This window comes from Equus przewalskii, chromosome 14 (genome assembly GCF_037783145.1).
Source record: "Equus przewalskii isolate Varuska chromosome 14, EquPr2, whole genome shotgun sequence".
In the NCBI taxonomy this organism is placed as follows: domain Eukaryota; kingdom Metazoa; phylum Chordata; class Mammalia; order Perissodactyla; family Equidae; genus Equus; species Equus przewalskii.
The window spans coordinates 37377466-37405006 of NC_091844.1; the positions used below are offsets into that span (position 1 = coordinate 37377466).

At 37.9% G+C, this 27541-nt stretch overlaps 2 long non-coding RNA genes across 2 annotated transcripts in view; one reads left to right on the plus strand and one right to left on the minus strand.

The window, feature by feature from the left end:
* LOC139075548 (uncharacterized) overlaps positions 1-25514 on the plus strand; it is a 91895-nt gene extending 66381 nt beyond the window's left edge. Inside the window, exons 5-7 of the long non-coding RNA XR_011526043.1 lie at positions 8517-8643; positions 16699-16884; positions 24666-25514. This is a non-coding gene — a long non-coding RNA (uncharacterized lncRNA). The remainder of the gene's footprint in view (positions 1-8516; positions 8644-16698; positions 16885-24665) is intronic.
* LOC139075550 (uncharacterized) lies at positions 1488-16074 on the minus strand. The gene is made up of 4 exons (XR_011526045.1): positions 15943-16074; positions 5174-5298; positions 4771-4914; positions 1488-4077 (listed from the first exon to the last, which is right to left on the minus strand). It is a non-coding gene; the product is annotated as an uncharacterized lncRNA (long non-coding RNA).
* Positions 25515-27541: the final 2027 nt, after the last annotated feature.

The window sequence follows — 27541 nt, forward strand, 5'->3', positions numbered from 1 at the left end:
TGGCATACCCCCTACTCAAAAATGTATGGTCTAATAATCACAGTAATTGTGTAGATGATCATGTTTCAGATATAGAAAGCTGTATCAGAAGACAAAGGTGAGCTTCAGGGTATCGAGGGCCTGGTTGTCATGGTCACTGCTGTATCCCCAGCATACATGATAGGTCTGGCACATTAAAGAAACTTAGAAAATATTTTTGGATAAATAGGTGAAGGTTTCCACAATTATATGCTATTTTTACTGTTTTATGTGGTTCTTATATAGTCCAGCATTGTCTCGAAACTGGAAATGCCTAATTTATTGGCAATAATCTGAAAAGAGTAATGAATGCATTCTTTCTTACCCTCCTCAGTGTGCAAATATCATTCTCATGTCAAATCTTCAGATTGCTTGTTTTTAATTCATTTATCCTGCTCACATAAGTGGGCTGAGGGCCACAGAAAAACCCCTATGGAAAAAAGGCATCCATCCTGTGCAGCCTCCTTACTCCCAAGTCACCAATGCCTCTCTGTTCTCCGAAGATTCTGACTTCTACACCAGCCTTTACTCTTTGCCTAGGCCCTTGGACTTAGTGGCCTGGTTTTGAGCTGATTGCCCTGATGTGGTCCAAGATGCCCCCACTCAGGGCAACTTCCAGCATTTTAATCCTGCCGTGAACCTTGACCAGAAAGAGGTGACGATCTTGCAATGGTCCTGAAGAACCAGGCTAAGACTTTTACTAATATCCCTATTTGTTTGATGCATGTATTCTTTAAAAGGTTAGTATTATTGTGGAGGAATTAGCAACTAGGGCCCAGGCCAAAACGAGGTGGGTTAATACCATACATTATAAGATAGCTATCAACAATGAGGACAAAATACCTTTTCCAAGATTGCTAAAACAGGCTGAACCAACTGATTTATCCCTGATCATTTTACCTCATCTACCCATCCTGCCCTTGGGCTATGTTAAGAAGATACTAGAAGGAGGGAGAATATCAGGCTTGTGGTTCATCCTCCCTTGGGGGAGAAGAAGGAGACTTCTCCTCCCACCCCAAGCCAACTGGGCAAGGGAGGAGCAAGAGAGCCAGTAGGAAGCCCAGTAAGAAGAGGCTATGAGATGTACCACTGAGGGGCCAGGTGGTGGCTGTTTGTGGACGAGATGGAGCTAGGGTGGCATCTCCTACTTCAGGGATTCCTGCAGCAGGCAAGCCTTGCCTCTGAAGAACTCACACATGCACCCCACAAAGAAGGCAGAATTTGGGCGACTGTCACACAGAGGGCATCTCCAAAACCACAATGTTAACCGGAGAGAAGCAACAACCCACTGAGAGAGGAAGAAATCTTTGTCCCAGTCATCTGTCTGTCCTGCCCAACACTGCAAAGTTCAGCTTTGGAAGAGGGAAGCGGGAGAGACATCTCAGAAATCAGGCTGTCTAATATTCAGGACCTCAGGTCAGTTCTGCCCTAGGAGAAAAGGGAAAATGAGATTTCAATTGAGAATGAGATTAAAGTCTTTAAATAGAGTTTTAATAACCAAAATGAGTAGTTAATGGAATCTGAAAGTTAGCAATCTAACTTTCCTAGAAGTTCTAGAAGTTAAGTGTAGGAAGGCGAGATTCCGCAGACCTCTGTTGAAAGCAAGGATTGGAGAAAAAGAAATCCTTTTCATGTCTAAATCCTCTGAGTTGAGACATAATCAAGCCCTCCTGGAACAGAGTTTATCAGTTGTTATGTAATAATGAATATCAGCTTCAACTCTGGCTGGCATATTAAGCTCTCAAGCAGGACACTTCATGGGTACAGCCTCACAGGTGCTCCATACTTAGGGTTTAATGTTCTGTGGTCACCATCTTGAAATTCTTAATGCTTTCATCTTCAAATCTGTGTTTTGTGATTAAAGTCTGATGGGGCATTGAAGCACATGCCCACAACTCAGAGCCTCAGCTCATGCACGTCCCACTTCCCACCACCTCCTAGATGGGTTCTCCACTGCCCAACTCCCTGTTCCCTGATTCCCAGAGCCCCATCCAACCTCCTTCTCACTGTCCCCACCCAGTAGTGGCTGATGCCATTTGCCCCATGTGGAGGCCTGGGTGCAGGCATAGGGATGGGGTTAGTCAGGCATGAGTGGTGCCATCCCCACCCTGGGCTGATAGTGCCACAGCATGTTGGACAGCAACTCGGCAGAATGAGCCTCTAGCCAACCCTGATCCAGGAATCTAGGGCATCCAGAGGTCTCTTGTCCATTATGGGTTGGGGAGACTTCCTCACCCCTGATGGGGGAGCAGTGCATTGGTCTAGTGGCTAGTCGGGGAGTGGGGGGTGGACCCAGAAGTTGGTGGGCCACATGGGGCCACCCCTCCCTGACTTGAGAGGGTCTACATTCATCACACGAGGATCTCCATGCCTGAGGGAGCGCTGTGTTAAATAGCAAATTAAAAACACTATGAGGGCCAGCCCTGTGGCATAGTGGTTAAGTTTGGCATGCTCTGCTTCAGGGGCCTGGATTTGTGGGTTCTGATCCCAGGCGCAGACCTACACCACCCGTCAGCCATGCTGTGGTGGTGACCCACACATAAAGTAGAGGAAGATTGGCATAGATGTTAGCTCAGGGCTAAGCTTCCTCAAGCAAAAAGGAGGAGGATTGGCAACAGATGTTAGGTCAGGGCTAATCTTCCTCAGCAAAAAAAAAACAAAAGAACCCCACCATAACAGGTTGAGAGAGAGAAAGTGGAAGAAAGGAAAAACCTTTTTATATTAGTCCCTTTAATAACACACATTTCCTGCTTTTTAAACAAAGAGTTCTTCATTTTCATTTTGTCCCAGGTCCTGCAATGATGAACCCAGTCCTGCTCTCAAGCCTCCTTTCCCCAGGGAAAGATTAATTTCCTATTTGTGAGTGTTTTGAACCTGGCTCACAATGCCTAAAGACGTGACAATGCTTTCCAGGCCAGCTTACTACCTCCATCCAGGGCAGATTCAGGTTCATGGAACTGAAGCTTATATAGGGAGCACTCCTACAAAAAAATTATAAATATAAAATTTCTAGGTCCCTTCACAGGACCTTGGAGGACGCCTGTGCAAGTGAGGGGTCCTGAAGCTTATGCCTCATTAGCTTTATGGTAGCTCCACTCCTGCTTTCATATCATGCATTCTACTCACTTGTGGATGCACTTTAAGAATATAGAAGTTTCGGGGCTGGCCCCGTGGCCGAGTGGTTAAGTTCGCGCGCTCCGCTGCAGGCGGCCCAGTGTTTCGTTGGTTCGAATCCTGGGCGCGGACATGGCACTACTCATCAGACCACGCTGAGGCGGCATCCCACATGCCACAACTAGAAGGACCCACAACAAAGAATATACAACTATGTACCAGGGGGCTTTGGGGAGAAAAAAAGGAAAAAAAATTTAAAAAATCTAAAAAAAAAAAAAAGGAAAAAAAAAAAAAAAGGAAAAAAAAAAAAAGAATATAGAAGTTTCTTGAGAAATACAGAACCTCTCTTGCTTACCTTGAAACCCATAAATCACAAGCTAAGCAGTCATATTTTTTTGACAGGGGAAGGGTGAACTTTCGTTGAGGTCCTCGTGATTACAATATTTTTCTTCCACTCTGCTTTTCTGTCACAGAGGGGTTACTTGTGGCCTCCCTGGGAGGTCTCTTGTGCTGAGCTATTCCTAGACTCCTTTCTTTATGAAAACTCTTGTCAGTTAAATGATACTGGGCTGCTGAGTTCTGCTAATACTATATACAAGGAAGAAAAAAGTTTCCTCTTCCTTCAATTTTTGCAGTCTCTGCTTAATTGATTTTATCCCTATTTGAGAAGCTGTGTGGTTCTACACAAATTGAAAGCACAAATAGAGTCGCCCTGATGGCCTAGTGGTTAAATAAAGTCCAGCACTTTCACCACTTTGGTGGCCCGGGTTTGTTTCCCAGTCGTGGAACCACACCACTCGTCTGTCAGTTTTCATGCTGTGGCGGCAGCTCACAGAGAAGAACCAGAAGAATTTATAACTAGGATATACAACCATGCATGGAGGCTTTGGGAGGAAAAAAAAGAGGGAAATTGGCAACTGATGTTAGCTCAGGATGAATCCTTCCCTGTAAAAAAAAAAAAAAAAGAAAGCACAAATAAATGTAATAATTCTTTTAAAAAATAAGAATAGAGATTTTTCAAAAATGTTATACAGAAATATAACAATATATTATATAGATACACACACACATATATACTGAAATTACTGAAATAAGAGCATCTTTTATCTTTACAAAATTCTATTGGAGATTCATTCCCCTCTCCTATACTAGTTCTTTGTTCCTATCAACTTTTCCTAGAGAGGTAAAATACAATAAAAATTGCAACTGCTCTCTTAGGATAATTCAAGGGAGAGAAAATATTTTACTACATTGTGGGAAAATGTTGTTAAAAGTTTGAATTATCCATATTAGTCATCTATCCTGACAAGATTTACCATATAATTGCCTTTCATTCCACACTGTGTGGCACAGATTATAGTTTAACTCTATAATGAAATGGCCAAGCAGAGATGATTGGAGATTAGATTGTTGGCTCTGTCAATGACAGAATTTTTGGCAAAAGATTCCAGCTGCTAATGGGAAATACAATTTATTAGATGGGTTAAAAAAAAACAAACTTATCTGAGGTTGGTTGAAATGGATCCTACTTGTGAAGTTCCTTTGTGAAAGGAAGTGGTCTCAATGAATTAAGAAATTTTGTGCTTGTATCAGTAAGGATAGACTGCCTTTGTTGTAGTAACAAACAACCCCCCTTACCTTAGAGGCTTGATCATAACAAATATTTACTTCTTGCCCACTCTACGTGCAGAACCCAGCTCAGCAAGAGGATGTCTGTTCATCTTAGTGACTCAGGGACCAAGGCTCAAAGAGGTTCCATATCAACATGTGCTTCTCTGATTACTACAGTAGGAGAGAAGAGAAACGTGTGAATAATGCTCTGGCTCTTAAAGGATTTGCCTGGAAGTGACACATATCATTTATACTCACATTTCATTAGCCAAAGTAAATTACCTGTCCATGTGTAACTTCAGGACAGGGAGGTACAATCCTATCATATCCCTGGCAGAGCTGGGATATTTAGAACAGCCCTAATGGCTACTCCCCTTTTGGTCACCAAATATTTGATTCATTCCATTTCTGATATGCAAAATATACTCACCCACTCCCTAAGGAAGAAAGCCTCAAATCCCATGCAATTATGGCATCAAGTTCATAATCTGAGACCTTTGGGTAAGATGTGGTAGTTTCAAATCATGATGCTGCTCCTCTAGATCCTACCTGTACCTGTGAAATAAAAAATAAAGAAATACCTACCTGCTGCCACCCAATATATAATGTTAGTACAGGGACAGGATAATTGTAATAAATATTCTCCTTGGGGAAAATGGTAAATACATGGCAAACGGGGTCTTTAGGAATTCTGAAATCCTGCTAGGGAGAACTTTTGAGGGCTCACTACCTGTAGTTACCTGGTGAAGGAATGTTAGCTGATTAAGCCCTGATTTTGAGAAGTGTTTTTTGCTCATTGTTCTGCCTTCTGAAAGATTCTTCCCTTTTCATGTTCCTCTTTGGCCAAATCAGAAGTAGACATTGGGGAATATGCCCTCTTTCAGGACTGAGCAGCTTTCTCAGCCCAATTCCTGCTAGTGGACAGTGAGAGGCCCAAGGGTTGTTTTAAATCTCAAATAGTTACAGTCTCTTTTGGTCTAGGAGGTTGGCTCTTTTGGCAGTATAACTCTCTCAAAAATTTGGTAGGGTTTTCAATCTGTTTGATTCTTGTCTGCTCCAATTGCCAGTAACTACCCCCATAGTTCTGTTTGAGACATGGTTCTGCCATGCTTTTTTTGCTTTCTTGTCCCCATATCTCTGTCTCTTAATTGTAGATGTGTCTATTTGGAGCTAACTACACTTTGTTGAGAGAATCATACTTAATCTCTTTTCCCTGAGCTGTTTTGACCAATTGAAAGGATTTGCTCTCACTTAATTGAGTCTTTACTCTGAGACACCTTATGGATTCAGAGATTTGGTTTATCTTCTGAGAGTATGAAAAGCCTGGTCAGAAACTCCTGAACAGGAACAAGGAGTTAATTTTCTAGGTAAATGGTTCTCAAAATGTGGTTTCCAACCAGAAAAATCAACACCTAGGAACTTGTTAGAAATGCAGATTATCAGACCTCACCCTTGACCTGCTGATAAAAGCAGAAACTCTGGGTGTAAGACCTAGCAAATGTTGGAGACCTCATCAGTCTGGGTACCCTGACTTAGGATATGGAGCTGATTTTCCCAGGCAATGCACAATGTAGCATGAGTGAAAATAAACTCTGTTGTTTTAAGCCACTGAGATATTTATTTTTGTTGCCATATCATAGTCTAAACTGATCCAGTATAGGTATTGATAAAGAAATTGGTACCTGGGGTGAGGTGCTGCCATAGTAAAAAATCTAAAATTAGCAGTTTACAGTCTTGTGTCACTTAATGATGGGGACATGTTCTGAGAAATTCATTGTTAGGTGATTTCGTTGTTGTGTGAACATCATCGAGAGTATTTGCACAAACCTAGATGGTATAGGCTACTACACACCTAGGCTATATAGTACTAATCTTATGGGACCACCATTATATATGTAGTCTGTCACTGACTGAAACATCATTATGTGGCAAATGACTGTATATAATAATAATAATAAATCTTTAAAAAATCTAAAAAAAAATACAAAAACATGGTCCACATTACACTACCTCCAACTCCTACTACACATATATAACCACTTAGGTCCTATACCCATCCTGTTGCAAGTAATTGGTGTATAGGCCACCTGTAAGAGACTTTGGGGTGAGCATAGTGTGGAGGTAAGCTTGGATATATGATATTAGGCAGGTCACTTTACCTCTCTGTCTGAATTTTCTCGTCTGTGAAATTCTATTACAGGACCAACAAACAAAACCTTTATGTACTGTACAAAACTTTACTAAGTACTTTCACATAGTTTTCGCTCCTTTTTTTTTTTTTTTAAAGATCTTATTTTTCCTTTTTCTCCCAAATCCCCCAGATACGTAGTCGTGGGGGTTTTTTTAGTTGTGGGTTCTTCTAGTTGTGGCACTTGGGAAGCTGCCTCAGCATGGCTTGATGAGCGGTGCCATATCCGAGCCCAGGATCTGAACCGGCGAAACCCCAGGCTGCCGCAGCAGAGCACAGGAACTTAACCACTCGGCCACGGGCCGGCCCCTAGTTTTCCCTCCTTTAATTCACACAAAACCTTAGAGAGGAAGTTATTAGTATTCCTATTTTGGGTGAGGAAACTAGAACTCGAAGAGACTAAATGATTTGCCAGTTCATGACAGAGTCAAGATTCCCAACTTTATGTTCTACTCCCACCACAGCTGCTCCTTGTTTCAGGATTTAATGAATTCTGGATTTAATGAATTCAGGATTCATTATTTAATGAAATTTAATAAATTTCAGGATTTAATGAATTCAATTTAAATTCTTAAATTCTATAGGAAATGTATAATGTATATTTGTATTATTTTTTATCAGAAACCAGGATATCACAAAGCGATGGTAATCAGTGACAAGAATTTTCCATATGATTTACATAATTCTCCATTATTAAATGACTGACAGACCCTAAAATGGGACTGCATCCTGCTTAAGTTGTTATAGTAACAATGCACGCAACAATTCAGAAAATACAGAATTTTTACAAAATACTACTTCTATCACTCCAACCAAGTATAGCCAAGCAAGATTACTTTTAAAACAGTGAATATATACTATCCTCAGTGGAAACGGCAAAACTAGTTCTGAGTTGTTAAATGCTTAGGGCAACTCAAGAACATTCTGAATTCCAGTTCATTGATGCAGAATATAACTCAAAACCCACAGAATGTTTGGGAGAAATTAGAAACAAAAATTTCCCCCATTTGAGGTTCATGTTACAACTAAGAAGTATCTTTTCTTCATTAAGCAAAACTAATTGAAAATACCTTTTGATTGAATATTTAATCTTCTATCTGAGGTTTTATTATCTTTACAGGAAATGCAATGAGAATTGTCTAGTCTGTGATCTCAATCAGTGCCTAGGAAACATTTCTCCAAGGGAGATTCTCAAGGAAAGGGTAGGATATTTTGCTCTTAAGTTATTAGTTTTCTAGGTAGTGAGTGTGCAGACAAATTATATTCTCCCTGTTGTATATGTGTCTTGGGTTTTGCTAATGGACATTAGTATTTTTTTGCACTAGTTTTTAAATGTCAGTTACATAAAATAAATTGAAAACATTTGTTAAAGCCAAGACTAGGATGTTGGCTTTTCAAACAACCTATTGGAATTTCAAAGCTTTGGCCTGTGAGATGCTGCTGGCAAGAACAATTTCATGATATCAGAAAAAAATTTTTAAACATTACGTTGGCATGGATACACATAGTTGGAAATTTGCTCACTAAGATCAACTTTTGTTGTTTTTATTTTAGTTTCTCATCTCTTGAATATTTTCTTTCCCAGTTGTAGCAGAGTTTGCCAGATGTGCATCTAAACACTGCCCTGCCTCCTTCTTCCACTCCAATAAAAGACACATGGCTGGCCAGCTATACGGCATGTCCTTGCTCCTCCTGCTATTAGACGTGGTCAGGTGGGTAAGTTTACTTGAATGTAATTTGAGTAGTCTTGCCCTATGAAAACCTCCCACACATGCTCCTCCACGATGGTAGCCTGGCTCCAAGATGGATCGCAACAATTGACTCCTGGTATTTATGTCCCTGTGTAATGCCCTCCTCTATTGAATATGGCTGACGTATGTAACTAATAAGATATTGGAGATATGATAGACTGTGATTTCCAAGTCTAGGTCATAAAAGATATTGCAACTTTTCTCTTACCCTTTTAGATCAGTTTCTCTGAGGGAAGCCAGCTGCCATGTTGTCAGGACATTCAAACAATTCTATAGAGAGGTCTGTGTGGCAGAGAACTAAGGCCACCTGCCCACAACCAGCCACACTGGAAGTAAATACTTCAGCCCTAGTTAAGCCTTCAAATGACTTTAGCTACAACAAACATCTAACTGCAAACTTGTGAAAGACTGAACCAGAACTGTTCAGCTAAGCCACTTCCAAATTCCTGACCCACAGAAACTATGATATGATAAATATTAAATTGTTGTTTTATACTGCTAAGTTTGTTATGCAGCAATAGCTAACTGATACATCCAGTCAGCTGAATGACAATGCTTATGGCATTCTTGGAAGCCACCTGTAGAAGAGTACAGAGCTGTAATCAGCTCAGGTTCCTGAATGACTGTGTAAAGGAGAACCTTCTCCTCTAGTTTCTCCACTCCCCACATCAACCTGGACTGTTGAGCGGGAAATAAACTTCTTTAGAGCCATTATATTTGGGCATCTAGATTTTACAATAGTTTAGCCAGTCTTAACTAATACATAAACTTTGTATTATATTTCTTTCTTACTTGAAGCCTTACGTATATATGAGGATATTATTCCTCTGAGCAAGGACTACTATTGGAATAGTTCTTTAAACACTATCAGAAACATTTTATTGGTTAAAAGCTGTGTGATTAAATATTCAAAGCACTTTCCCCACTTGCAAATACTATTTTATTTGCCTAGAACTCCGTGTTTACTAGCATAGTTGCAGTTGATACTATGGCACCCTGCCCAGATCCCCTTTACTTACTTGAAACACCTACCCGCTGTAAGTGGAGAGATCCTGTGAGTGGTGGCTGGTAATGGCTTGCAGCTAACCCTTTTCTCCAGGGAATTGCCATCAACCAATGGGAGCCAACTCACTCAGGAAATCATGCCCCCTCCATAGATGACCCACAACCAATGGCCAAATAACATGATGGTATAAAAGTCCAGCCGTCTTGCCACAAAGGATGACAGGTCTGTGTGCTGTTTATATCCAGAACCCTCTCCTCTGTAGATTGGGCCAAGATTAGACTTTACCTCATCCTTGCTCGGCAGCTCTTTTTGCTTCTCCTTTTCCTCCCTTACAGGTTTTTCCCAAAGAGTGCTCCCTCAGTAACCCACATTCACCCAAATCCCTGTCTCAGATTCTTCTTCCAAGGAATCTGATCTAAGACTACCTACTTCCATGAAACTGGACAGGAGAGGTGAGATCTTCTTCTCAGTTATTTACATTACTGATATATTTGATTCATGAGTGAAGAAACTGTATTCTCAGTCAAAAACCTTGAAAAAGACTTAAAAAGAGAAAAACAGTAGAGAAATCTAAGAAAGCCAAAAGCTGATCTGAAGATATCAAGAAAATTGATAAATTCTAACATTGATAAAGAAAAAGATACAACACAAACTATCAATATCAGAAATAAAAGAGAGATTATCACTACACATCCTACAGACATTAAAAGGATAAGAGAATATTATGAAAAATGTATACCAAAAGATCTGACAACTTAGATAAAATGGATAAATTTCTTGAAAAATGCAAGTTACCAAAGTCAACACAGATTAAACAGAAAATACTAATATTAAATAAATTAAATAGAGCCAGCCTGGTGGCGCAGCAGTTAAGTGCACACATTCCACTTCGGCAACCCAGAGTTTGCCGGTTTGGATCCTGGGTGCAGATGTGGCACCACTTGGCACACCATGCTGTGGTAGGCATCCCACATATAGAGTAGAGGAAGAGGGGCACGGATGTTAGCTCAGGGACAGTCTTCCTCAGCAAAAAGAGGAGGATTGGCAGCAGTTAGCTCAGGGCTAATCTTCCTCAAAAAAAAAAAAATTTAATATATTGTGAAAAACTTTCCAAAACGGAAAACTGTAGATCCAAATGGTTTCATTGGTGAATCCTACCAAACAATCATGAGGGAAATAACACTAATCTTATAAAAACTCTTACAAAAAATAGAGAAAAGGGAATACTTTCCTGCTTGTTTGTGAGACCATCATAATCCTAATCTTACAACTTGACAAAGACATTACAAGAAAAGAAAATTGTCTACCAATATTTCTCATGAACATAGATCCAAACATCCTTGAAAGATTGATTAGTTGACTTCAACAATATATAACAGGAATAATATACCATGACGAAGAAGGATATAGCCCAAGAAGGCAAGGTTGGTTTAACACTCAAAAATCAATCACTATAACCACATTAACAAAATAAAGGAGAAAAAAAGACAAGACCATTTCCATACATGCAGAGAAAACATTTGTCAAAATTCATCATCCATTTATAAAAACACCCTTAACAAACTAGGAATAAGAAGGAACTTCTCAATTTCATAAAAGGCACCTACAAAAACCTACAGCTAATATCACATTTAATGCTCACACATGAATACTTTCCCCCTAAAATTGGGAACAAGGATTGGAGGCCCACTTTCTCAACTGCTATTCAACATTGTAATGGAGGTCCTAGCCATTGCAATAAGGCAAGAAAAAAAAGAATAAAAATTGGAAAGGAAGAAGTAAAACTCTCTCTATTTACAGATTAAAATAAAATTATATCTTTCCAGTTTATTTTGCCAGAGCTGTGAGTAAAATAAATGCAATTGTTAAAAAAGTCCTTGAGTTCAAATGAACTTTCCCTCTGAGTTAGAGTTTTTAGTTTCTGAGGAATTATATGGTAGGTTCTTCTAATTACAGTTGTATAACTAAACCTTGGCAAATTTGTCAGGTAATAGAAATTTCTTTTAGTGCCTTTCTATCTTTTGGAGTTTTAAGCATATCTTTCACCCGTTCTGATGTCTCCCTGTGTGTCCTAACTACCTAGTGGCCAGAGGCAATGCAGTCTCCCAGTCTGTTTTTCTTTAATAACATCTAATTCTTCAAAATTATTTCTCTTTTCTTATCTCTTTTGTCATAAAAAATACTTATACTTCTCTCATCATCTCAGACCCCTAGTCAGAGTTCTCACAGAAAGAAAACATCTGAAAACCTATTTTACACAATAAGCTCACTGTTAAATATGTTGTCTCTCTCAAGGATATTTGCATTGAAAAAGCATGTTTATAGACAATAATGACAAAATTAAGATAACACAGAAACTATAGGCTGGGAATATATTAAATATTTAATATAGTTGTTTCACATAATATGGCAGGCTAGGCACCTGGTTTGTCCTTCTTTAATAAGACAATAAAAACAATTCTAGATTATGTATTTGAGAATATTTAAGCATCAGTGAATTATAAGAAAGTAAGGAATTCTCAGATCAAAGACTAAAAGAGGGAGGAAACCCAAAGAAGTAAGTGTAGCATTTTAATCAGCTTTCTTTCTCAGTGCACTGGCTAAATTGTATGAATTTGAACTTTGGTTATCATGGACTCAAAGGACCCACGGAGCAGGAGACAAAGACCAGGGCCCTCCAAAGAAAGTAGTTTAATCCCTACCTCAATAAAGGTAGCTCCTCCACTACCTCAATAAAGCTGAGACATCAAAGTTTTAAATACTCAGTGTAAGCATGACCTAGAAATAAACTCACCCCTTTCCTGTCCCTGGGGGTCTACAAAGAAAATAAATAGTCTTCACTCTCAGCATGGAGGAGAGGAGGTAAAAACGTTGCTAAGAATTTGGAACCACAAGATGGTCCTCACACAGGTTTGTAGCACAAATTCACAGGAACTGTTTGTTACCAAAAACCTCAAAATGAGAATTTAAATTACAGTATCTCAGACTTGTAGTGCCTCCATAAAACTGGTCAGAAACAAATGCAAATTCAATCTGGAGCATCCTACCCTCATCTCAGACTTCAAAGAGTTCCAAAAAAGTAAAACTTTAAGTAAGATGAACAGCTCACGGGGAAAAAAATGACAAAACACACAAGTAAAAAAAGATACCATGAGGGCTGGCCCCATGACCGAGTGGTTAAGTTTGCATGCTCTGCTGCAGGCGGCCCAGTGTTTCATTGGTTCGAACCTGGGCGCGGACATGGCACTGCTCATCAAACCACGCTGAGGCAGCGTCCCACATGCCACAACTAGAGGGATCCACAAGGAAGAATATACAACTATGTACTGGGGGTCTTTGGGGAGAAAAAGGAAAAAAATAAAATCTTTAAAAAGAAAAAAAGATACCATGAGGGGCTGGCCCCGTGGCCAAGTGGTTAAGTTCGTGCGCTCCGCTGCAGGCAGCCCAGTGTTTCATTGGTTCAGATCCTGGGCGTGGACATGGCACTGCTCATCAAACCATGCTGAGGCAGCGTCCCACATACCACAACTAGAAGGACCCACAACGAAGAATATACAACTATGTACCGGGGGAGGGGGGGGTGGGCTTTGGAGAGAAAAAGGAAAAAATAAAATGTTTAAAAAAAATAAAAAAATAAAAATAAAAATAAAATTTAAAAAAAAGATACCATGAGTGATAAACAGCAGAAATCAGTGTTTCCAGGAATATGCTCACATATATTTTAGACACAAACTATAAAATTAAAATTTTTGCTATGCTTACAGAAATAGAAGATAAGCTTCAAAGTGTGTGCCAGGAATAAAATATTACCAAAACATACAGAGCAATAGGTAGAAAAAATAATATATTTTGACCAAATGAGATTTATCCTAATAATTCAAGATTGGTTTAATACTAGAAAATCAGTTAGTGCAATTCACGAGATTAACAGATCAAAGGAGAAAATTTATATGATTATCTCAATAGTTGCAGAAAAGATGTTTGATAAAATTTCACATTCATTAGTAATAAAAACCCCTAGATAACTGGAAATAGAAGAAGATTTCTCAGCCTAATTTAAAAGTAATTAAAACTCAAGAAAACATTACATTTAATGGTTATTTTCTCTAAGATTGAGAACAAGATAAGGATGCCCACTTCTATTTAACATTGTGGGGGATCAGAATTGGCCACCCCAAAATGTGTCTCTTTGACATGAGGATTATTTTGGGCTGGTTATTTTTAAAAACTGTAGACATGGGGGAAGTTCTGAAAAGTAGAATTTACCCTTTGTAAGATAACATTTACATTTGTAAGGGAAACCTCCATCTGCAAAGGTATCTCCCTCTCTGTACCAGGAAGAAGGGGGGATGACATTATCTCTAGAAACTTGTCAACATGGAAGGCAAGCCCTTAAATCTGCATAATAATCTGACTCTTGTTTACTGTGCTTTTCTAGGAATCTCCCATAACTGACTCTCCCCACCCCAACATCCTCCTTTGTCTCTAGCTGAAGGTGGTATTTAAGATGAGAGCCTACACCGTTTTGGCAAGTTGCTCAGTTTTCCTGAGTGTCTCCCATGTATACATGTTATAGAGCTTTGTTTGATTTTTCCTGTTATTCTGTCTCATGTGAATTTAATTCATAGCCCAGTCAGAAGGACCCAGAGGGTAGAGGATTTGCCTTCCACCCCTGCAACATCATATTGCACATACTAGTCATTGAATAAAAGCAAGAACAAAATATAAAAAGAATAAGGATTGGAAAGGGGAAAATACTATCATTGTTCTCAAATGATATTGTTGTTGAATTTAAAAAATTCAAAATGGTCACCAATAAAATGTTTTCCCAGCTAATTGAACACCAATAAATTTTTAGTGAATGTGAAATTAGCAGAAGTTGCCAAATACCAACTCAATATACAAAAATTTATTACATTTTTATATAGCAGCACCAGTTAATAAAATATATATATATATATCCCACATGTATATTTTTAAAAGCATGAAATATCTAGGTATTAATCTAACAAAACATATGCAAAATTTTTAAGAAGAAATAGACTAGAAAACTCTATATTGTAAAGATAACTATTGTCCCCAATTTAATCTACAGAATCAATGCAATCTCAATCAAATCTCCAATAGATTTTTTAAAGTGGAACTTCATAGTCATATTCTAAAATTTATATGGAAATACAAAGAAAAAAATAGCTAAGTCGCTCTTGAAGAGGGCAAATAAGTTTAGGAGACTTGCCCTACACACTTCAAGACATTATAAATCATTAGTTCTTAAGATCGTGAATTATTGGTGCTGGATAGACAAATAGATCAATGCAGCAGAATTAAAGCCCAGAAATAGACACAGTCATATATAGATAATAGATACATGACAGAAGTGGCATTGTGGGTGATGGGAAAAGAATGGATTTTTCAATAAATGATACTGGATAAAGACATCCATATGGGGGAAAAAAATTACATTGGCTCTCTATCCCTCACTATAATCAAAATTAATTTGTGGGAGAAATAAAGATCAAAAAGAGGCAAAATTAAAGGCTTTGAAAGATAATACAGTAAAATATCTTTGTGGTGACAGAGTACAGAAGGATTTCTTAAACAAAGTACAAAAAATCAAACATAAAGGAAAAGGTAAAAATTAAGAACTTATCATCAAAAGACATCATAAAGAGAGTGCAAAGACTAGCTAAAACTAGAAGCTATTTGTAGCATGTGTTACTAAGATCTAATACCTACTACAAATCAGTAAGAAAATAACAAAATATTCAGTAGACAAGTGGACAAGAGATTTGACCAAACATTCCACAAAAGAAGAAACTAAACGGCCCATTAGCACATGAAAACATGTTCAACCTAACTAGTTATCAAGGAAATGCAAAAGCAATAAGATACCATTTTATACCCATCAGATTGACAAAAATTTAAAAATAGACAATACCATGGGTTGATGAGCATTTGTATTAATGAGAACTCAGCTGTGCTGGTGAGATTATAAATGGGCACCGAAACTTTGAAATATAGTTTGGCACTACCTCGTAAAGATGAATAGAGGCATACTTTACAACCCAGGAATTCCACTCTTTGGTATATACTCCTGTTACTCTTCCTCATGTTCATCCAGAGATATACAGGAGAACTTTTGTGGCAAAATTGTAACAGTAGCTCTTGTGTTAGTCAAGGTTCTCCAGAGAAACAGAACAAATAGGATGCATATAGAGAGAGAAAGAGATTTATTTTAAGGATTTGGCTCATACCTTGTGGAGGCTTGGCAAGTCCACAATCTGTTGGGAGAGGCCAGCAGGCAGAGACTCCGGAAAGAGCTGCAGTTTGAGTCCAAAGGCAGTCTGCTGGCAAACCAGGACGAACCAATGTTGCATATGAAGCGTGAAGGCAATTTGCTGACAGAATTCCCTCTTGCACAGGGGAGGTCAGCCTTTTGTTCTACTCAGACTTTCAACTGATTGGATGAGATCTACCCACATAATGGAGGGCAATCTGCTTTTCTCAAAGTCTGCTGATTTAAATTTAAATCTCATCCAAAAATACCCACACAGAAACATCCAAATATCTAGGCACCATGGCCCAGCCAAATTAATACATAAAATTAACCATTACAGTCCCAAACTAGAAACAATCTAAATGTCCATCACTGGTAAACTGGATGAATAAATTGTGGCCTATACACATAATAAATACTAAATTACTATTGTGGTAAGCAAAATTCTAAGTTGGCCCCCATGGTCTCTACCACTGCTGTTACACTATAATTTCTCCTTCAATGCAGGCAGAACTTATGATTTGCTTCTAACAAGTAGAATATGACAAATGCCATGAGATGTTACTCTCTTGAATAGGTTATGTTATATGGCAAAGATGATGGGATATCACCCTCATGATTGCATGTGTGTGTGTCTCCATATATTTATGTTTACATGTGTATGTGTATATACATACATACATATACACACATACCCACATATATCTATGTCTGTATCTATATATCTAAGTAGACCCCTCTCTCCTCCTGGCCTCGAAGAAGCAAGCTGCCATGAGTTCTCAAGCTGCAAGAAAATGAATTCTGCCAACAACCTGAGCGAGCTTGGACGCAGATCCTTCCCCAGTTAAGCCTCCAGATGACAATGTGGCCCAGCTGACACCTTGACTGCAGCTTTGTAAGACCTGAGCAGAGAACCCAGGTAAGTCACACCTGGACTCTTGACCTGTGGAAACCATGAGATAATAAATGAGTGATGTTTTAAGCCACTAAATTTGTGGTAATTTATTACACAGTATATAAAACTATTGCAACTATATGGAAATAAAAATCAACAAACTACAGCTATATGTATTAATATAGATGAGTCTTATAAACATAATTTTGAGCAAAAGAAGAAAGTCATAAAGAATACAAAGTGGTCCCATTTGCATGATGTTTGAAATAGATAAAACCCAACCAATATGTAATTTAGGAAGGCATACATAAAGGATAAAGTTTTAAAGAAAAGCAAAGGAAAAAAATCACAAAAGATAGGAGAGTAGGTTATTTCTGGAACAGAGTTTGGGACCCACAAAGAGCTTTTAACATATTAGCAATGTTCTATTTCATAACCAGAGCTCATTTTATAATTACATATATATACTTTTCTATATGTATACTATATGTTTTACAATGAAGCTAACAAATATTAAAAACTATTTAATTTATAAAATATACATTTTTATATTTATGGCCAGCTACCCCACAAACCTCTAGCCCAATCTCTCCTCCTTATGGTGGAATGATTTGAGGTCAGACAAACCTAAATTCACATCTTAATTCTGTCACTTCCTTGCTGTATGATCTTAATGCGGAGCTAAAACATCAATATCCAGACTCTACACTTTCCAGATGAAAGGGCTATAGTAAAACAACGGTTGAAAAATCATTACCTTGTTTAATGAAAAAATAAATTTAAAATAAACAGTTATGAATTCTAACTATACATATAAATACTATGTGTATATTTTTTAATTAAAAAATGATAGTAATCACCCAACAGTGTAGAAAGACTGGTACTCATATGTTGCTGATAGCATTGCAATCTGATACAGTCTTTCAATGGAGTAGATTTAACCACATTAGAAATATGAAATGAGATATTAAAGTATTGCCATTCTTTACTCAGGATTTCTACTTTGGGAAATCTAAGGTTATTTAGGAAAATAATCTTAAAAAGTCTGAATCAAGCCAATGTGTACAGTAACGTTTAAGGCAGAAATATTTATGAAAACAAAACTTGAAACTATTGAAATTCCTTAGTCTTTGTAAATTCTCAAAGTAGAGCACATTAACAATAAAAATAATGTGATAAATATGTGCCTTATATTGTTATGTGGACATATTAAACAACGTCAAATGAACCACCAGAACCAAACATACTTTCACATGCTGTGTACTTAAAAATATCTGCAGAAGCATTGGAAATATCAGAGATAGTTAAAACAATATAAATAGTTGCATTAGGTTTATGGGAGTATTCAATGAAGTGATTATGATTTTTAAAATAAGTGGGTACATATTTAACATGAAGGAATATATTTAATGATGGAATTTCAGGCAGTGTTACAGACAGATGGTGAAACTATTTGTGCAGGAAGTGGGGGTGGTTAGGGGAAAGGGGAACCTAAAAATCTCACCACATGGAAAGTTTCTATAATCAGAGGGTTTTTCTCTGTGTTGTGCAGGCTGTGGAGCCAAAAGGAAAGAATCATACAGAAAATTTCTCAAAGGGAAGAAAAACTGGAAGGACTATACTTGGAAAAATGTGATTGTAAATTAATTTCTCTTTAGGATGTAAGCTGCTTTCTTTTCCTTTCTTTGTTTCTTTTATTTTTTTTCTAAAGCAATTGCAACTTAATGATTCACTTCAGTATTTGAGAGAGACTCTCAGCTTTCCAGGGTGAGTCTGAATCCTGTGTGCCTTGGTCTGACTACTTCGTTTCATGTCAACATTGAAAGAAGTCTGAAAAGTATAACAATGGAAGAACATAATCATTCATAGAATGGTATCCAGGTGCTTTGATGGAAGCAATATTAAGGTGGTTCTATTCTGAGTCTTATCTCAATTTTAGTAATTTTAGTAAATTAAGTATTTTATTAAATTAACCAAAAAAGGAATGAAGTGCCAACCACAGGCCAGCATAAAAGAAGGCCAGGGAACAAGAGGAGAGAACTGCACAGCTACTGAAGCTTTCAGATGAGAGCAGTTTAGAAACAAGGAAGAGGGCACTGCCTCCTTAATCAGAATCAATGAAGTATAGGTGTTCTGCTTAGAGAGAAAGTGAATGCAGATGAAAGTGTTATGCATCTGAGAGCATTATGACTTCAACAGATCACTACTTCTCAATCTCAGTTTCTCCAGTTATAAATAAAAGGAGAAATAACTCCCTCTCTCCACCATCCCTCTGTACCCCCACCATTCATACATCACACATACAATGTATTGTGACTATAGATTAGAGAAATCAATTTTTTTTTCAGAACATGATGTGCAGTTGTCCCTGCATCAAGTGGCTTATTACACTTTACTCAAGACTACCTATGTTCTTTACATTGTTATGTGATTTCTACCTAAGAATTTTTTTAGAGATTCACAAAGAATGAAAAGCAGTGAATGAATTTTTAACTTGACTTTCCGTGGTATTAAAATTGTAAGAAGTATGAAAAGATCAAATAGACAATCAATTTTTACATTTAAGCAGCTCATGATTAAAAAAAAAAACTTTTAGTATCACAAGGTCTACAATGTAATCTCCTTAATAACATCACCTGATATCAAGTTGCTCAACTGTACACATGACCTTTCAAATAGAACTCCATCTCTTAATGCTGTGAACCGTCATGCAAGTATTCATAACTTGAGATTAAATTTCATATACATTATTTGAGAAGTCTACATAAGACCAACGCAATATTTTTCTAAAAATCCTATTCTCTTGTCTCCAGGTATATTTTGATACATTAAGGAAAAAAACAACTGCAGTATCAACAAATCCCTTTAGAATCTAAAGTTTAGATAATGTCACAAACTATTCAAAGGAATTAGTAAGTCTTTCCAGCAGCTGTTCTTCCATTTCCCCTGACAGCATCAGGTGACAAGGACAGGCAGTAACCAAATCCATTTAGTGTTAGGTGTGACTCCAAAAGAACATCGACGACCTTACTGAAATAATTGAGTCTGATGCTCTAAGGAATAATCAAATAGGGTAGCCATGTGGCAGGCTGCACATACCACCCTGGCACCAAGCTTCATTTAGTGTATGGCTTGAAATTTTCTTGGAACAACAATGTGCAAGAAAGGAGAACAGCTCAGAAGAAAAAGTGCTGGAGTCAGACAGATCTAGATTCAAATTCTAGCCTGTCACATCAACCCCACTGACCCTTGTTTACTCATCTGTAACATAAAAATACAAACAACACCAATTCCACAAAGTTGTTTGAAGATTAAAGGGATATAAACAACCTATTTAGCATAAAAATAGAAGCTCAAGAAATGTTAGTTCCTTTCCTCCCATTTTCCTGGGTCATGCTAGCCTTTCTTATTTATCTTACTTCTTAAATATTTTCAATTATAGCATTCTTAGTTTCTTTACAGTCTAGTTAATGAGATGCAATTGATAATATTGTGCTCTATGTTGTTAATACAAACACTGAGTGTTGAGTTTCCCTGGTGCTGCTTGGTGTATTACCCAGACATTCTACAAGGTCATGGTCTGTGGTATTGTGCAGAGCATACAACAAACAATCCATCAACATTTTTATGTCATTTTGTATGGGTCTTTTTTGTTAGTTACCACTGCTCTGGGGTTTTGTGTTGATAATCTAAAGATAATCTCATTAGAATTTTGTAGATAAAAAAAGAAGCTTCATAGTAATAACCAGCTGTATAAAATAACAAGACTAGACTCTTAGTGAAACCTACTTCATTAGTGAGAAGATATGGATCAAGCAGGGCACTATAAACTCTGATGTGACCATACCATAATGGTCCTTTGGACTATTACATAATGAAGTAGGAAGGCCAGACCTATTTAACAAAATACTAGGTCTCTCTATAATACTCAGTGAGCATCATCTACAAGTTACATGACACTTTAATTAAGAGGACCACTGAAATGACAAACTGAAATATAGATATTGAAATAGACACTTTCCTTCCTTCCTTCCTTCCTTCCTTCCTTCCTTCCTTCCTTCCTTCCTTCCTTTTCTTCTTTCCCTTTTTTGTTTCTTGCTTTCCATTTTATCTTTTTTCCAGAAAGAATAACAGGCTACTGACAAAAACACACATGTTACAATAAGATGAACTTAGAGATTGAGGAGACTAATATTCCTGGACATACAATCAAGAAATTCCTCTAGGTTTGGCCAAAAGTTAGAGATCAGGACTGAGACAAGTCCAAGCACACATTATCGCAATCGCAAAGTATGCCTGAAATGTGATGAGAACTTTATCTGAAGTTCAGCTATTCCATATCATTCAGTTTCCTCTTCTTTCACTAAATTAAAATTAACAATTTTTTATTAACCAGTAGCTGTTGTATGATCTAATTTTAATAACATTATCTGTTTATCTTTCTGTTTGACTAACCTTTTATCTATACATAGTCATAGAGAGATGTCTGGAATAATATTCACGTAGTGTTAGCAATGGTTATTTTCTGATGATAAGAGAGGGTAATTTTTTTGCCTTATTGTTGTGCTTTTCTTAATTGCTTGAATTTTCTAAATGAGCATGGATCTTAAAAAAAAATAAAAACAAAGTTGTTATTCTTTTAAAAAATAAAATCATCCAAAACAATGACTTCCCACTTATCCAGCTTCTGGTTAGAAGTGACAAATATAGAATGAGAAGTTACATGGTCAAGCCATTAAATATTAAGAGGAAAAAAGTGTAAATATTGTAATTACCCAAGTGAACCAACAGAATTTAAGATTCAAAGTATCAAAACCAGAAATCACTGAAAGGAGGTAAGCAGCAAGGGAGAGAAATAATCATTAACTATAGTGAAATACAAAAGACTTTGATTCTGCTAAGGCCATTTCCTGCTCAATTAAACAGTTAAATAAAACATTTATTTGTAACACTTGGTTACCAGAGATTCTGGGGAGAAAATCAGCCTTGGGAAAAAAAGAAGGTTCCAGGGACCTGAGACTGGCTCCCTAGCTACACCTTGATGGCACCACAAAAGACGTGCTTTGTCTCAGTATTCTTGAAGGATAAGCTTACAGCAAAGTAAGAGGGGTTGCACGTTCCTGATCATTAGAGTCAGCCTTTGGCCAGAAAACACCAACATTCTTCCCTGTGGACAGAGTTACAACCAACAGCTGTTAGTCACCAAATTCAAAGTACTGTTAGTTACACCTTTAGATTACAGCCACACACACAGTGAATAATCATATCTTCCCATAAAAAATGTACTTTGTGGCTTGTAAACAAACAGTAGATAATATATGGCAGGAAGGAAGTTGACTTAGATAGCAAATTCACTAATTGAAGGTATCTATTTACACTTTGGTTGTGAAGCCCAATCATTTGTTAAAGATTCATGCCTTGATAGCTTGAAAGTGACAAAAGTTGTGCAGTGAACTCAAGATGTATGAAAATCAATGAAGACACTAATGACTTAAATTTAGGCAGGGCTATCTTTCTTTAAAGTGATAAGCGAAATCTGAAGTGTTGGTCAGAATGTGGAGAAATTGGCTCTTTCATATACTTATAGGGGGAGCATAAATTGGTACAACCACTTTGGAAAACTGTTTGGCATTATCTCCTAAGGCCTGACATACACATACCCTATGACCCAGCCATTCTACTCCTAGGTATATACTTACCAGAAATGCATATATATGTGCAGCCAAAGACATATATGAGAGTGTTTGTAGCACCACTTTTTCTAATAGCCTCAAAATGCAAACAACCCAAACGCCCATCAAGAGCAGAATGGATAAATTGTAGTATGATCACACAAGGGAAGACTGTACAGCAGTGAGAAGGAACAAACTACAACTATCCACAACAATGTGAATGAAGCCAGACACAATGTAGTACATACTGTATGAGTCCATGTGTATAAATTACAAAAACAGGCAAAACAAATCTATGATGTTAGAAGTCAGGATAGTGATTACTCTCGGGGTTAAAATTGTGAAAAGAGCAAGAAGGGGATTTCTGGGAGCTGATGATGTCTGGGTCTTGCTCTGGGTGCTAGATTCATGTGTTCAGTTTGTGAAAATTCAATGAGCTGCAGCTGCATACACTTAAGATGTATGTACTGTTCTGTTTATCTATTAGATAAAACAGATAAATTCTGTTTATACTTAGATAAAAAGCTAAAAAAAAGTAATAAATATTTATCCTTTATGACAGCTTTAACTTGCCCTCACTTATTACTATGCCTATAGCTATGAATATAATCAATATTTGATGTTCAGGCAGTATTTGGTCTTTGACCAAGTTAAAGATTAAAAATTCAGATATATATATGCTTGAAAAATAACCGTTTATTTCTAAAAGCAACATGATGAAACATAAAGACAAAAATTAAAATGTTTTCTTATTTGTTATAAGCATTCTGGCCTTTCTCATTTCCCACTTCTGGATTGACCTGACCTCAAGCAAATCTATGATCTTGAGGCGGGGGGGGTTTGTTCTCAAGAACAATCAGGTGTCAGTAGTAGTCATAATAAAAAATAAGAACCTGAGTAATAGAAGTACCATTTACTGAACATTTTGTTGTGAGATTATAGATAAATCAAGTATTATAAGTGAAACAACGTGAGGAACACAATCATCTCCGTGAGTCAGGCTGAAAAAGGGGTTTCGCCTGAAATACTGAGACTCACAGAGCAGGTAATACAAACGAGTAGAGCAGGCCAGATAAAATACAGTGGGGTCTGGTGGTGGGGTGTGGGAAAACTACAGAACTCGTAAACAGTGGTTCTCAGAGCATTGCTAGACCAGACACACCTCAGGAACTAGAGAGAAATTCAAATTATCAGGCCCCAATCAAGACCTGCTGAATCAGAACCTCTGGGGGTGGAGCCTAGTACTGAGTTTTAACAAGCTCTCCAGTTTTAACAAGCTTGATTCTGATGCACACTCTTGTATGAGAACCACTGATCTAGATGTATTATAATTTTTAAAAATATATTTTTTACTCACGTGGGCTTTAAAAAGTATCATCTGGGGCCCGGCCCGTGGTCAAGTGGTTAAGTTTGCACACTCCACTGGGGCAGCCCAGGGTTTCACAGGTTCATATCCTGGGCGTGGACATGGCACCGCTTGTCAGGCTGTGCTGAGGCGGCATCCCACATAGCACAACAAGAAGGACCCACAACTATGTACTGGGGGACTTTGGGGAGAAGAAAAAAAGGGAAGAAGATTGGCAACAGATGTTAGCTCAGGTGCCAATCTTAAAAAAAAAAATCATCTGGCCGGATTTGACCACAGGCCGCCAATTATAACTCCTATTGAGAATCAAGTGAAAAAACGAAAACCTGAATTGTTTATATGTCAGTTCTGTATTTCCTTTTTCTACGATAGAGAAAGATAGTATGTGGTAATGCTCGAACCTAAGTTTTATCCTCTCCAGGAATCAGGCATATCTGGGCATGCTTGGGGTCTGGTGGGGGCGGGCCTTTTGGAATTCTGTTCAAAGACAACTCAAGTTGTCTCCAGGAAAGAACTAATCCCAGTGGAAGAAGGAACTCATGTACAGAGGTTGCATCAAGGGCAGCAGATGGAGTTGAACATGTCTGAGTACATCATGGTGTCTGCCACTCAAATTGTGTGAAGCTCAACCTGGCAGACGCATTCATTCCTTTAACAAATGGCTATTGAACACCTAACTAGTCTGTCCCTGAGCGCTGTGACCCCAGGGCAGCTATAATATAAGACCAGTAACAGCTAAAGAAACTGTTTTTTGCTAATCTTCTTAGGACATGGAGAGTGCAGCTTGCCCATGGAATGAATATTGTTGGTGAAAGGACCCTCAACACCTCTGATGCCCTTGAAGTTGGACTTTGGGCCTTGCAGGCCTCCTTGTACACATCAGCGGCTGCAACAACGGTGACAGTGCCTTGGATGGGCAGTGGTGACATGGCTTGGAGGATTGGTGGCAGCTGCTTACATCAGGCAAGGAGATTGTAAACCCCATTTGGCAGCTGAGAGAACTGTTCTTGGAGCTCACATGAGACTTCCTGGGCGCCCTGACCTAGTGGAGGGAGAGGATAAACCCTCCAGCAAAGGTAGAGAAATGGTATTTTGTAGCTATGGTGTTACTCTGTGTAACATAAATTACACATAGAAGAACACTGAGTCTTTAAGGGAATCTATGACTTTTTTTTTTGTCTTGGCAGCATTTAAAGAAACATGTTGCTTCTTGTGATAAGGTTAAGGTAATGTGCCTGCAGTGAACGTGGTAGACTCAAAGATCAAATCTGAAACATTTGGTTTCCTTTTTAAAAATAAAAAGCAGCAAGATTATTATAGGCTTTGGGACATGAGGTTTAAAAAATTACAGCACACATTCCTAATTTTTTTCCCTCTCTCAAAACCTCCCTATAAAATGAAACAACGTTGCTGTTGAGCTGTTCTTTGGCACCAGCAAGCAGCCTGCAAAGGAAAAAGAACTTTGGAAGTGGCCCCTCCTTTCCTGTCAGAATTTTGAGAGATTGATGCCCTTTTCCTTCATTTCTGCAATGCCTGTAGGATGCAGATTTTCAGTTACTTCCTGAAATCCCAAACTGAATTCTATTAAAAACACATTTGTTATTCTCCGCAAAAAATGTTTGGGAGTTTGTAGCAAGTCTCTGTAAGACCTAAGGAATTCCCCTAAGTAAACAGGATTTTCCAGAAAGACTCAAGTAGTTGCTACACTGCCTTTAACTCAGTGTTTTATGATACTTAATGAGCAAGGTGTGTGATGTGTCAGTATGTTAGTATTCCAACCAGGTAACAATATCTAGCTGATTTCCAATTTTCTGGTGGAGCCATTTGTTTTTTCTTGATTGCTTTTTATTTGAAACGAACTTTTTAAGCCCAAGCAAACTTAAAGAGCCACTTTATTTTGATACCTCAGTTCTGGCCAACCAGAGTATCCACAGTGGAATGCGAGTTAGCAGGTCCAGGCAGAGATCAGGAGAATTGAGTTCTAAACAGCCATGTTTCCCCCGACAAGTCAGTTCCTACTATGGGGCTCAATATCCCTGCTGGGAAAATTGGAGGTGGGGCAAATTGGCCCAGAGTTCTGTGACTAAAGTTTTGTATTTCTTAACCTCTAGATTGTGAAAACTCTCCCTGAAGAATCCTAAGGATGGGTTAAGATTTGAAAGAGAAATATTCACCTTGAGAGGACTCTTAGAGGCTGTTGATATAGATTCCTTCTTGGTCGAGAGCTGGGGTAATTTTCTGTGTACAGTTGACTAGTATTGTGACCAATCAAAGGCTTGTTTCTACATTAACTTAATGGAATTTAGTTTTGTGGAATTCAAATTAATAGCAGGAATATGAAACATTCAATTCTGTTTTCATGTTTCTTTGCTCCATGCCCCTCCTTCTGACGCTCGCCTGACCTCTTCCCTCAACTCTTGACACAGATTAATCCCATTACTTCTCACATTACTTTCCTGCTGCAAACCCTAATAGCTCTCTGTTTTCCACAAGAGAAAAAACAAACTCCTCCTGGAATATAGGTCCCATATCATCTGACCCAACCCAGCCTCCCATTCTTGTGGCCCGTTACACCTTTTACCACAGCCTTCCAAACTTCCTGCTCATTCTTCACATGCCCAGAAATGTTCTGGCTCTGTGCTTTTGTTCCGCTGGTTCTTGCTTCCTATTCTGAATCTGAACCTGTTCAGATCCTACCTATTCTTAAAATTTAAGGCCAGGATTCTGTTACCAGCTTTTCTTGGTCTCTTTCAACTGCAGGCAGCCTATCTTTTTTTGCTGAACTCCTGTAGCAACTTATCTGCATCTCTCTTGTAGTAGTTATCACTTTCTACTCCGTATTGTAGATACTTATGTTCATATCTTAACTTCCTCACTAGATAATCAGCCTCATGAAGTCAAAAGCTATATCTGTTCCATATTTGGACCCTTAAGAGTACCTGGCACATAGTAGTTCCTCTACAAATTTTTGTTCAATGAATAAATGATGTTAGAGTTACCATGGAAATTTGAACTTACCCAATCTCCTTCAACCAAATTAGAACCACTCACAGGGCATTTTTTAAATTGGGAAATGTCTCCATTTAGCTATTATCTATCTATCTCTTTTAATTTCTCAGCCTATGTCTAGTTTCAGTGAAGAAAATTAGGAAAAAGAGAAAAATGAGAAAGGTACAATAACTTAAACTATAGATTTAGCAAGCAATTAATATCCAGTTCCCTTCTTTCAAGCATTGTGCTGTAGTCAGCTTTCAAAAGTGGTCGAGGTTCATGTGAGTTTGTGTTGTACTATGGTGTTCAAATGTTTGTTAAAGCTGATGCAACTATATGAGAAAGATCAACACTAACTCTGCAGATGGGACATACAAGTTTTAATCCAATGAGGTGAAGAATTCACTTGAGAGATTGTTTCATGTGAGGCATTGAGAAGTCATGGCCTTGTTTTTTTTTGGGGGGCGTGGCCAGGAGGGGAGCAAAGAGTAGCCACTCAATGGAAAATGTACACCTGAATGGGGACAGTTAGATGACTGGTCTCAAGACAGGCTTCATTTTATATATGTTAAAGTGGTTTTTATATATATATATATATATATATATATGTATAAATGTCCATATCTATAAAATATAATATTGTAACAAATAT